Source organism: Engystomops pustulosus, chromosome 8, assembly GCF_040894005.1.
Source record: "Engystomops pustulosus chromosome 8, aEngPut4.maternal, whole genome shotgun sequence".
In the NCBI taxonomy this organism is placed as follows: Eukaryota; Metazoa; Chordata; class Amphibia; order Anura; family Leptodactylidae; genus Engystomops; species Engystomops pustulosus.
The window spans coordinates 33,320,528-33,334,094 of NC_092418.1; the positions used below are offsets into that span (position 1 = coordinate 33,320,528).

General features: G+C 43.7%; 1 long non-coding RNA gene across 5 annotated transcripts in view; it reads left to right on the top strand.

The window, feature by feature from the left end:
- The window catches only part of LOC140075104 (uncharacterized), a 140,036-nt gene that overhangs the window by 16,542 nt on the left and 109,927 nt on the right, over nucleotides 1-13,567 (top strand). For 4 of the 5 annotated variants that reach the window (XR_011849348.1, XR_011849344.1, XR_011849346.1 and 1 more), the window contains exon 1: nucleotides 290-1,880. The exons of the other annotated variant lie outside the window; for it this stretch is intronic. This is a non-coding gene — a long non-coding RNA (uncharacterized lncRNA). Of the gene's footprint in view, nucleotides 1-289; nucleotides 1,881-13,567 lie in introns of those variants that run through there. 5 annotated transcript variants of the gene reach the window in all.

Here is a 13,567-nt window from a genome sequence, read left to right on the forward strand (position 1 = left end):
AGAAAGGAAAATGTAAAAATAGAGATTCATAAAAAGAAAGTAAAAAGAAAGAAGCCTTAATCATATAATTTCTGCAGAATATTTTACTCTCAACTAGAAATAAAGTAAATCATCCTCCTACTGTACCTGGGGCAGTTTTCAGTCCATGGAATACAACCACCATCCAAACCATCCAGTGTTTCATGGACTGAGAAAAATAAAGAAAAGAAAAACAAAGAGAGAACATTTTACTGTCAACTAGAAATAAAGTATATCATCCTCCTTCGGTACCTGGGGCAGTTGTCAGTCCATGGAATACAACCACCATACAAACTATCCAGTGTTTCATGGACTGAGAAAAATAAAAAAAAGAATAACAAAGAGAGAAAATAAAAAGAAAGGAAAGTGTAAAAATAGACAATAAAAAAAATAAATTTAAAAGAAAGAAGCCTTAATCATGTAATTTCTGCAGAATATTTTACTGTCAACTGTAAATAAAGTATATCATCCTCCTCCTTTACCTGAGGCAGTTTTCAGTCCATGAAATACAACCACCATCTAAACCATCCAGTGTTTTATGGACTGAGAAAAATAAAGAAAAGAAAAACAAAGAGATAAAATAAAAAGAAAGGAAAATGTGAAAATAGAGAATCAGAAAAAGAAAGTCAAAAGTAAGAAGTCTTAATCATGTAATTTCTGAAGAATACTTTACTGTCAACTAGAAATAATGTATATCATCCTTCTACTGTACCTGGGGCAGTTTTCAGTCCATGGAATACAACCACCATCCAAACCATCCAGTGTTTCATGGACTGAGAAAAATAAAGAAAAGAATAACAAAGAGAGAAAATTAAAAAAAGGAAAATGTAAAAGTTTAGAATCAGAAAAAGAAATTCAAAAGAAAGAAGCCTTAATCATGTAATTTCTGCAGAAAACTTTACTGTCAACTGTAAATAAAGTATATCATCCTCCTCCTGTACCTGAGGCAGTTTTCAGTCCATGGAAGACAACCACCATCCAAACCATCCAGTGTTTCATGGACTGAGAAAAATAAAGAAAAGATAAACAAAGAGAGAATATTTTAATGTCAACTTGAAATAAAGTATATCATCCTCCTACTGTACCTGAGGCAGTTTTCAGTCCATGAAATACAACCACCATCTAAACCATCCAGTGTTTTATGGACTGAGAAAAATAAAGAAAAGAAAAACAAAGAGAGAAAATAAAAAGAAAGGAAAATGTGAAAATAGAGAATCAGAAAAAGAAAGTCAAAAGTAAGAAGTCTTAATCATGTAATTTCTGAAGAATACTTTACTGTCAACTAGAAATAATGTATATCATCCTTCTACTGTACCTGGGGCAGTTTTCAGTCCATGGAATACAACCACCATCCAAACCATCCAGTGTTTCATGGACTGAGAAAAATAAAGAGAAACAAAGAGAGAGTAACTAAAAAGAAAGGAAAATGTAAAAATAGAGAATAAAAAAAGTAAATTAAAAAGAAGCCTTAATCATGTAATTTCTGCAGAATATTTTACTGTCAACTAGAAATAAAGTATATCATCCTCCTACTGTACCTGGGGCAGTTTTCAGTCCATGAAATACAACCACCATCCAAACCATCCATCCAAAAATAAAGGAAAATGTAAAACTATTAATTCAGAAAAAGAAAGCTAAAAGAAAGAAGCCTTAATCATTTATTTTCTGCAGAACATTTTACTATCACCTAGAAATAAAGTATATCATCCTCCTACCGTACCCCGGCAGTTTTCAGTCCATGAAATACAACCACCATCCAAACCATCCAGTGTTTCATGGACTGAGAAATAAAAGAAAGAAAAAGAAAATAAAAAGAGGAGATAAGAAGACGTCTGCTGCAGAATGTCCTTTGCTGACAGGAGGTAGGTGCTCATTCCTCTATTGTTATTGTTGCAGTTTTAGTCTTTTAGCAGGATAAGAAATGTTCTCATAATGTTCTCCAGAACTGGTTCCAGTAACTTCTGGGTCTGTAGATCTTTCTAGTCGTTATGTACATAGAATACTGGAACATGCGCTGCACAGGATGAGCTGATTTGGTATGAATAAAATAAAATAAAGTAAAATAAAAACCTTAAAGCTATAGAATAAGTATAGAGCGGTTGGTAATCAGCCAGTGATTGCTGCTTATAGAAACATTATGGGGCACATTTACTAAGAACAGTGCAGTCTGTACTATGTGCAGTGTCCTGTGTAGTGTGCAGGGGGCGCCAGATTCAGGATTTCTTTCGCCCATTTTTCATGAATCTGGCACCTCCTGCACTGCTCCGGTAGAGTGCACCATTTTTTTTGGTGCACCTTCAACTTAGGCCGTGCAACACATTTCTGTTGGACTTTGCATTATAAATGTGGCGCACGGCCCGACTGAGCACCGGACACCCATTTCAGTGGCGAACACTTCTTATATACATGTGGGAGAAGTTTACACATGAAAGAAGGTGCAAAGTCCAACAGAAAACTGGCGCAGGGGCTTCAGTAACTCTGGGCCCATGATGTATAAACCACCAGGTAAAAGTCAGATTTGGACGGGGGATAATGTCTGTTATAGTGTAAGTATAAAGTGTGCACAAAGCTCCAATGATACAACCTCTGTCTGTGCTCACACATAGTCACATCTAGTAGAATATACAGACATGATGGGATATATTATTCCTGGGGATAGAGAGAGATTTCCATATGCAGATGATGATTAGGTAAGTACTGTAGGTGATGCTGGAGATAAGTCTTTCCATGTGGTGACAATAAGGTGGTGGTGTCACTTACTCAGCCAGTAGTGTGAGACCTCAGTACCTCCATATCACATGCTGGGAAGGCCGTCTCCCCCTGCCCCATGTTACATGCTGTGCATTGTACAGTATAATATGTATATAACAGGGCACATCCTCACAGCACAGAGCGGAGCCACCAGCCCAGATGGGAAATGTCATGGAAGGGGCTGCAGGATGGAGGAACAACTTCCCCATGAGGTCACAAGCTACTGGACTCCATGGAGTCAGATCTGTGACAGTCCCCATGGGATAAGAAGACTGTCTGACAGTGACTACATCCATGTATGTGTATGTATATTCCATATGTCTGTATCTGCTGTAAGTGTGTGTCTATTTTGTGTAGGTGTGTGTGGATACGCTGTATGTGTGAATATGATGTGTGTATACATGTATATGCATATGCTTGGCTGTATATGTGTGTATATGTTCTATACATAGTATGTGTACGCCCGACTGTATATCAAGGGTTCACCTGGACTGGTGGAGGCAGGTAGTGGTGGAAGTGGTTAATGTAAGGCCCGTTAATAGTAGAGGTTTTGGTGCAGTGCACTTTCCTCCTCCCCCTTTTCTTGTTTAGCAGGTTTCCTCCTCTCCCTCTGTGGACTGGGGCACTCACCGGATGCACTTCCTCCCTTCCTAATTTATTGTTTTGTTTTACTGTTTTGAGTATCTGTGTCTTATAGTTCTGAAGTCACAGCTGGAGGAGTAAAATTGAAGATGAGAGAATGCTGCTTTGCTCGTCTGACCGACTTGACATCTGGGAGTCCAGATGGATATAGTGCAGTCCTGAGCCGTTTTTCCTTCAGATGGAGAGATCACAATACAAGTGTCTACCTTTTTAAGATTTACTTTGAAAATTGTTAAACAAAATATTATGCTAATAAATGCTGTGACCGGTTTTCTCACCACCCAATATGAGACTTGGTGTTTACTGATTTACCTATTTGAGTATTATGTGGGGATATTATGTTATTGGGATAACAGAGTTTTGTTGCCTATAAAAGTGCTGGGTTGGGCCATATCTTGGGGGGTAAGTTTTGCATTCCACCAGTCTGTATGTACTTTTTGTCTAAGTATAAGATGTATATGTATTATATGGGGGATATTTATCATGGCATCTGTGCCACGTCAATGGTGTAGAAGCCCAGAACTAATCGCAAATTCTAGCTTATTGCTAGCACTTGCGATTATTTTCCCCAATCCGCCACCTTCAAGCGCGGCCACGAGTGCAGAGGCTTTACTGTCCCTCTTAATGTTTAGGGCTGCACGAGTGCTGGTGTATGATAAATAACCCCCATATGTGTATATAGAGGGGCACATTTACTAAGAATGAAGCCAACTGCACTAAAAGTTCTCTGGCAGTGTATGATGCTGCGCCAGATTCATTAAGAACGTGCGCCAGAAATCATGAATCCACACACCGCGTGCACTACTCCTACTTCACAATGCACTTACATGTCCGCTTGGGAGGAAGGGAAAACAATGGGCCAATCAGTCTGTATTGATTGGCCAGTTTCAGTGATCAACATCGCAGGACAAATCAAATTGGTCCTGTGATTTCAGTGGTTAGGTGTTACCTTGCCATCCCCATGCACCCAATATACTAATCACCCTGTCTCACGAACCACAGAACCAGGAAGTCACTGAGCTCAGCGTCCGATATATTGGACCGGAGCATGAAGGAGTTAAAAAGACTGGAGTGCTATCAATGGTAAAAACTGGCATGGATCTACATAAAGAAATTTTCGGTAGTAGTCAGTTCTATGTAGTAATCCTAGTAACTTTAGTCATGGAGGGGCCATAGAGGTGCGCGGTGACTGGAAGAGAAGGCGGGCATGGGGATATCCTGCCCCATTCCTACATACTTTATTAACCCCTTAAGGACGCAGGGTTTTTCGGCTCATTTCTCGATCTCCAACTTCAAAAATCCATAACTTTTTCATTTTTACGTGTACAGACCTGTGTGAGGGCTTATTTTGTGATTTACTTTCCCGTGATGTTATTTATTTTAACATGCCGTGTACTGCGAAGCTGAAAAAAAATTCCAAATGTGGAAAAATTGTGGGCTCAGTTTTTACGACTTTCACTCTTCGTTCCAAATAACACCTCTACTTTATTCTTTGGTTCGGTGCGATCGCGGTGATTCCAAATTTATATAGGTTTTATTGTGTTTTAATACATTTTCAAAAATTAAACGACTGTGTACAAAAAAGAAAAAAAAATTTTTGCCATCTTCTGACGCTAATAACTTGTTCATACTTTGGCGCACGGAGATGTGTGAGTGGTCATTTTTTGCGAAATGAGGCGGCGTTTTCATTGCTACCATTTTGAGGTCTGTGCGACATTTTGATCATTTTTTATTTCATTTTTTATGTTATGTAAAAAGGTGTAAAAGTCGCATTTGGGCGCCATTTCCCGCCTCGGAGGTCACCGCCGCCCGTAATAGTTTTTATATTTTGATAGATCGGGCATTTTGGGACGCGGCGATACCTAATATGTTTGTGATTTTTACTGTTTATTATGTTTTATATCCGTTCTAGGGAAAGGGGGGTGATTTGAACTTTTAATATTTTATTAATTTTTTTTATTTTTTAAACTTTTTGTTTAATTTTTTTTTTCACTATCTTTTAGACCATCTAGGGTACATTAACCCTAGATAGTCAGATCGCTCCTACCATATACTGCAATACTTCTGTACTGCAATATATGGCATTTTTGCAGCACATTCATTACAATGAGCCACTGGCTCATTGTAACGAATCTGCAGATGCCAGATAGTCTCGGGTCAAACGAAGACCCGAGGCTACCATGGCAACCAATCGCCGCCCCCCGATGACGTTCGGGGGCGTGGCGATCGTAATAAAGATGGCGACGCCGCTGTCTTTTAAACGCCGGCGGCGACTTTGCCGGCGGCGTTGAAAGGATTATTAGCCGCGATCGGTGCAAGCACCGACCGCGGTTATTAGCGGTGGGGGTTTGCTGCAATATGCAACAACCCCCACCTCTGTATGAAGAGGACTCAGCCCGTGAGCCCTCTTCATACATCCCTTATACCTCTGCGCCGTAGAGCTACGGCGCAGAGCGTTAAGGGGTTACAGGCCCACAAACTCTGCCACATTTAGTGCTGTATCACAGCAAAAAGTCCTGGCTGCCAGGGACTGCAAGGCGCAACCTTCTGGCTCCCTCCGCTCATGGCTGTATAAGCAAGATCCACTGTGCCGGAGAGAGCACTGCAGGGAGTGGAGAGAGGAGAATCAGTGGCTCTGACCAATTCCTGAAGAGGAGAAGGAGCAGCGGCTGCCGGCAAGGAGGCATCAGCAGGATATAAGTATCAGGCCTCCCCCGGCCGTCTATCGCTATTTCTCCATACCTGCCCTTACACTCTTGAAGTCTTGTATGTACTGTATGAGCCGCCCTGTAAGGGTAAATTATTATTATATTATTTCCCAGGCAGCGTTTCCCCAGCTCTTCTGGTCAGCAATGAAGCTTCTTTGTGTCCCTAGCACAGCCTCCTGTCCACAGTGGATGTATGAAGCTTCTTTGTGTCCCTAGCACAGACTGGGTGGCATGAGCAACCAAAACATTATTAACATCTCTCAGGCCCTTTAATACAAATCCCCCATTAATAAACACATAACAATAAAACCATGCAGACTCTCTTTTTGTTGGGTATAAAAAAGATGGTCACAGCTTTATTTAAATAACAATTCAAAAATCTTTATCTCGTAAAGGCAGTTGATAGTAAAATCGTTCCATCGGCTCGGCCGCTGTATGCCAGCTGGACTCCCAGCTGCCAAGGTAGCCAACCGAGCCTTCACCTCCATCGCTCACTTTCCGCCAGCTGTGACTTGAATGACTAGAAGAACAATAAATTAACAACAAAAAACAAACAACAAAAAATAGGGCGAGAGGGCGGGAACGCTTCTTTGCCAGGCTTGACAAAAGAGAAGGAACCTACCCCTTTGCCACGGCTTAAATCCTTAGCGCCTGTAGGCGTGAATAATTACGAGGTAGCAGGGTGGAGATAAGCAATAAACCCACCCCTTTTAATTAAAGTGTCACCAATCCCTGACCTTAAACTTGAGCTATAGAAAAGAGCAGCCACCAGTCCAGGGGCACCTTCCTTATTTAGTCAGGCGTACCCCACAAGCTCCTGTCCACAGTGGATGTATAAAGCTGAGCATAGGTGGTCACATCCGCTCTACTACAACCGTCCTTTGTGCTCCGGGGACGGCTGGGTTAAAGGGGTATTCTCATCTGGGCATTTACATTTAATTAAATTCATTTGCCTTATGTAAACATTTCTTCAATTGGATGTTGATAAAAAAAAATGTTCCTGTGTGAAGATAATTTCTCTTAAATGTAGCCATGTTATCCCTAAGAAACCAGATAGCTTCCTCGGATACGACCACGTCACACTCTGGCAGCGGTGGCCAGACATGCGCTATGGAGTCCTGCTGGACCACCAGGATTCAGCAATCATTACCACAGGACGGCTGTGCGACATGTAGTAATTCCCAGACATTTTATATACAATAACCTTTTGTTTCTTTGTGCAATCCCTCCAGCAGAGGTGGCCGTATCCGAGGAAGCTATCTCGTTTCTAAGGGACAACATGGCTACATTTATGAGAAATTATCTTCACACAGGAACATTTTTTTTAATAACATCTAATTGAAGAAATGTTTATATATGGCAGATTAAGGAAACTGAATGTAAGTGCCCAGATGAGAATACCCCTTTAATTATTCTATTGTTGGCTGTTTTGCAACTTTTCTACATTCAGTGGCCCAGATATATTATTTTGTCTAAGTTTGCTCTAAAAACCCTTTCTTTGGAGCTTGCACGTGTATTTATTGTTTGCGTCACTTTAGTGTCATGGTTGCACTTTGTCCGACACTTTAGTAAACTGTCCACCTAAAGGCTAGTGCTCAGTGGTAGTTTGCTACATAAATTGCGTCGCAACAGCTTGATGCAAAGTGGACCAAGAAAAATATGGTGCAACTATCCTAAAAACGGACCAGAATAACTAAGAGCTTGCATCACTATTGGATTATCTGGCACAAACTGCACATTACTGGGGCAAACGGCACTAAGGCAAATTGCAGCAGTTTTGATATATTTGGGCCATTTTGTTTTAAGGCAGTTTTTTAATATTATTTTACTATATTGCATTTATTCATACTGTGAAAGGACTATTTTAGTACAAGCCTCCTGCACTTGGGTTGTAGAGAAAATAAGTATTTGGCAAGTTCTGCAAGCTCAAGAAAAACTTCTTTGAGCAATGTAGCCAAACAGATCTGGTATGGGACATGGGGCCTAGTAGTGGGGAGGGGGGTGCAATAGGGGCTGCCCTCCCACAGGGATGGACTCTAGGGACTTGTATACTTATCCCAAAATATTCAGGCTCTTGACCCGGAAATTTTAAATCCTCCAAAATTAAACCAGCCATCAATGGACACCACACCAGGTTACTTATTGTGGGTATGTGGGGGGGCCACAGCATTTATTTTTAGAGAAACAATTAATTAATTAAATAATCAATAGAAAAAATGCAAAATAGTTGGAACAAAATTCATGCCCATCCGGGCCCTTTGCTTCTTCTTGAGCAAAAACCTTTTACCCGAATGGCGTCAGACGTCATGTGGGCACCTTCATCTCGCCTTCGGGCATGTGAAAATCCGCCACGGAGCAGCCCCTTAAAATTAACACCGGCTGTGACCTCCCACACACCCAAGGTGATGCCTTCCTCAGCCAAACTCCAGAAAACCGAGCAAAATCATGTCTGAGCCAATCGTGTCCATATTAACTCCAACCACCATTAAGGGATAACAGTTGTGCCTTTCTCTGCCATAGAAGCCACATGTGTAGAGATTCTTATTTAAAGAATGTTACCCGCTCTTCTGATTGCCTTATGATCTCTGACTCCTCACCAAAACTGCAGACCGTGTGACATTGACCTCAAATGTGGTAAAACGAGAGAACTTCCTTCTTGGAGTAGATCCCCCTTATTTGGCCGACTGAGGTTGTTACCCCCAGCAAAATTATCACAACCGAGTGTTCTTGCCCGATTTGACTGATCTTCACTATTTCTGCTACAACCTGGTACCATCTTATTATGTGTATAACACGCCAGTGCACCCGTGTGTATTGACAGTTATAAGTTCAGTCTGTATGGCCGGACCGACATTTACCGCAACGCCCAGTGTAACAAGAAACTAACCAAACATGCTGAAAACCTGGAAAATTAGAAAGTAAAACTATGGGAAAGGAGGGGAAGCTTAATTAAATTAAGGGGTTAAGGTCTGGCCTAATGAAAGATTAAAACAATTGGACTTCCATTTGAACAGGAGATTTTATACCGCAAGAGTGGGCGGTGGTCTTTGCACCGATTGTGGATTAGAACCTAATAAGGTAGGGGTCTTAATTGAACTGGAAATGATATGAGGGGGACGCCTGACTCCTGTATGAAGAAATTATTACCCGCTGGGAGAAGCCGAGCGCCATAACCAACATGGGACACTGGACCTGGAACACTGGGCTGGGTTAAAAACCGTTGGCAGGACATACCGACAGGTGACCTTCCCAAAACATCGGGTCTGAAGTATCTGATATGGACTTTATCGAGGATTGGAAAGGGATAATATCCATGCAAAAATCTACCCCGAGTTAACCTGCTAAAGGGACTAATCAGACAATTCGGAGAGACCGAAAAAGGCTATGGAAAAAACCGCTTTAAATGGGGATGACAAACGCAAAACCAATGGTCTACGGGAATCTGGAGTGTGGTGCAAGACTTCCCAACCCTTTTACCATTTGATTTAAAGGCTAATCCTGCTACGCCAGCTTTTTGCCCAGTGATGATAAAAGCCTTGCCTTGTATTAGAGAATAGCCCATCTAGGGTGTAAATAAAGATAGAAGACATCTCCACGGGTTTGGTACTGCCAGAGAGAATTAACCATTAGCTCCAGGCTGCTGCATATTTCCACCACCTTGACTCCGATAATGAATTATTCATCAGGTGCTCTAGATATTCCCGACCAGATTCCATAAATAGTCTGGGAATTCCCGACCAGATTCCATAACTAGGGCATTCCGCACCAGATTCGGTAACTAGGGCATTCCCGACCAGATTCCATAAGTACGTGGATCTCTAGAATATCTGGAACTGGGAACGATACAGGGCATTGGCCATGTCATTCACAGTGTTAGGAAACATGTCTTGCTATCTGCCAAATGTTGGATTGCGGGTAGCACCGCACCAAGTGTAGAATCAGCAGCAACACCGAGATATTGTCTGACCAGAAACGGATCTCACAAGTAGCATAGGAGGGGTCCCCAAAGTCCAAGAGCTATCACTAGCGGGAATAGTAGCCACAGGGTTAGATTCAGTGTGGCCTTTGGTCTGGCCTGTCACACTGCAGCCAGCTGCTCCTCTGCTGTAGGTGGCCGAGCATGGAGTGAGGGGAGAGGAGTGTGGGGCCTAATCAAGGCCCGAGGCCTGTCATAGGCCTGAGGCCTGTTTGGGACCAGAAAAGGCCGGCTGCTGGGGATGCAGGGGGAGCAGGATGGGGTGGAGGGGTCTGAGGCCTAATCGAGGCCTGCTGGAGGCCTGAGGCCTAAACTGGGCCTGAGGCCTGCCTGAATTATACTGGCGTGATCGGGCACATGGCGATGGGGGGGGGGGGGCGGGCGGGTCTACGGAGAGGGGGGGGAAGGGTTGGTGCCGCGCATGGAGTGAGGGGTAGAGGGGTCTGGGGCCTAATCGAGGCCCAAGGCCTGAGGCCTGCTATAGGCTCGAGGCCTGTTGGGGATCATTAGAGGGTAAGTTCATGCATTGCTGGGGACATAAGTCGGGAGGGTATGTGGGGCATCGCTGTGCCGCTTACCCTGGGAAGCGTCGGGTCCTGTCGCACGCTGTTCTGCTCTGTTCTTCTTCCTTTGCGTTGCGCCGGCTGCTGATTATGTGAGGAGCACTGGGTAGGATGGAGGGACCGGGTACTGAGCCGGCTGCTGCTGCTCTCTTTCCAGCACCTGGACCTCCAGGGATTCCATAGTGAGGGTAGGCAAAAAGAGGGCACAGAGGGGGAGATCCTGACTTCACACCGCTCGGTCCTGAGGGCAGAAGGAAAGAGGCCCCGCCACGTGCCCCCAATGCTTTTAAACCACAGTGCGGGCCCCAATAGGCCCGCCCAATCCAGCCCCTTTTTGGGACCGCCTAAAGAAGGGGCCAATCGCCTTTTAAGCCGCCTTCTGCACCATCACCAGAAATCCCCTACAGTCCCCAGCCCCTTCTCTATGCGATTTGGGGCTAATGAGATTAGAGTGGATCTGGATCCTTCGAAGTTTCTCTGTCTTCACTTTATTAATCCATTAAAGCTCATGAACCAAGGATGTGGCCTCAACTTGTAAACCCCTCAAGTTATGATCTTTCTCTCCTCTAATTTGTCCCTATTAAAATCTCTGTCACAATGATTGTTCTTACCTTTCGTGTGGGCCCAAAAGTCAGGGGTCAAGTCCCTCCAAGTCCCTCATCTGAAGTGATATGAAATTCATGAACATAATTATAAGAGATTCTACACAACACTGATCTCTGTGGCTTTGTGCTTCCGAAAGTCTGAACCTATTCCCTGGATTGTATGGAGCCTCATTCATGCATCCACAGTGTCTGCAAACAGAATTCTATAAGGGAAGAGAATCAAAGTTCTACAACTCACTCACTAATGCAAGAACAAACCATTCATTGATTCAGGGTCGTACTTGGGTGCCTAGGACCCACCAGTGAAATTGATTTTGGCGGCCACCCTATTGCTACATAGAAATATTACCAATATTACAGTAGAATTTCTTGGCGCTGGTGGAGGGGGCAGCGATGTATAGACTGGATGGCATGATAATACCCAGAACATGTGTAACAAAACATGGGCCCTTTAATGCTAATCCGACCCCCTATATATAACATAACTATAAATAATGCAGACCACATCCTGTGCTGGGTAAAAAAAATGGCCACAGCTTTATTTATCCATTTAACAATTCAAAACTCTTAAGGCACTTGATTGAACCGGATCATCTTGCTCGGCCGCTGTATGCCAGCTGGACTCCCATCCGGCAAGTCGGCCAGCCGAGCGCTCTCTTTTCTATCTCAACTTTCCGCCAGCTGTGACTTAGTGCATGTAAGAAACAAAAACAAAACATAAATTAACAATTGAACAAAACATATCAAAACAGGGAGGGAGGGTGAGCCGCAGCATGAGGCCGAGCAGGGAAAGGACCAGCCTTATTAAAGCCCACGCATCAAGAGGAGGAGGAAACGTACTGAGGTAGACAGGAAGGGTAAGTAACCAAACACCCACACCCCCTTCCTTTTATTAAAGTGCCAGTCGCCTGTAACATTAAATATATAATTCCCTAAAAAACCCCAGCCTCCAGTCCCGTGGCACCTTCCCTAAGCGGTCAGGGGTGCCCCACATATAGTGATCTCTTTCTTCTGTCCTCTTTTCTAGTTATGGCTCTTGGCTTTTACACAATTCCTGTGGTGGTGATGTAACATTAGGGCATTAATGTTGGGCTGTTATGGAATTACCACTAGTTGACTGGACTTTCTGCTGGTGACTGGCTTTGGTTAGGGATGTAAGTGTAAGCAGCTGCAACACCCCTATGTATAGGCAAGGGGGTAGTTGTGAATAAGGCCCTCTCCCTGTCAGGATCCATCTGGTGAGCCTGCGCAACTCACCCAGAGGATAATGGAGAGAGATCTCAGGTAATCTGCAGCTGTAGCCTCTGCCTGGAAAGGCAATAGTTAAATGGGTGTAAGATGTTATCCAATCAGTTGGCTGTATTGTAAACCGGAGTGTGATTGGAGAGGTGCTGCCACCTGACCAGGGGGGAGTATAAGACCCCAGTGCAGGGGGAGCACTTAGGTCCTTCAGAGTCCAGTCTTTGCCTGTCAGCAGTCTGACCTCATGGTCTGTCTCAGGTCATAGCTGGTCTGTTCTTAGAGAGAACAGAGAGTCAGTGCACAGCGCACCTTTAGTGCTGTCACAGAAACCAATCCCAGGAACTAAGTCAGGAGACTCTAATACAGAGCTGCAGCTTCCACAGTTTGGACACAGCTCCATCTAAATTATCCCAGCCTGCATCTACCATCAGGCTGGTGCATTATTCCTGAGGACCCCTCTCCATGACCACTTCAGTACCGGAATCAGGATCTGCTGTTTGACCGCTTTGGCCCGTTGCCTGCTACCTGTTGTTCAGTAAAGAACGTTGATTTGCACAATGTTGCCTCCGTCTGATCCCTGGATACGGCTGTCACCACCACGGACACTCAGGGGTTGCCCCAGGGAGAACTAGATATATATACTGTCCCACCGTCCATTCTACAGTATACAATGTCCCCCTGTCCATTCTACAGTATATACTGACCCCCATGCATTCTATACAGTATATACTGCCCCCATGCATTCTACATTATATACTGTCCCCCATGCATTCTACAGTATATACTGCCCCTGTTCCATTCTACAGTATATACTGTCCCCATCCATTCTACAGTATATACTGTCCCCCCATCCATGTTACAGATTATACTGTCCCCCCATCCATTCTACAGTATATACTGTCCCCCATCCATTCTACAGTATATACTGTCCCCCCATCCATGTTACAGATTATACTGTCCCCCCATCCATTCTACAGTATATACTGTCCCCCCATCCATGTTACAGTATATACTGCCCCCCCATCCATTCTACAGTATATACTGTCCCCCCGCCCATTCTAC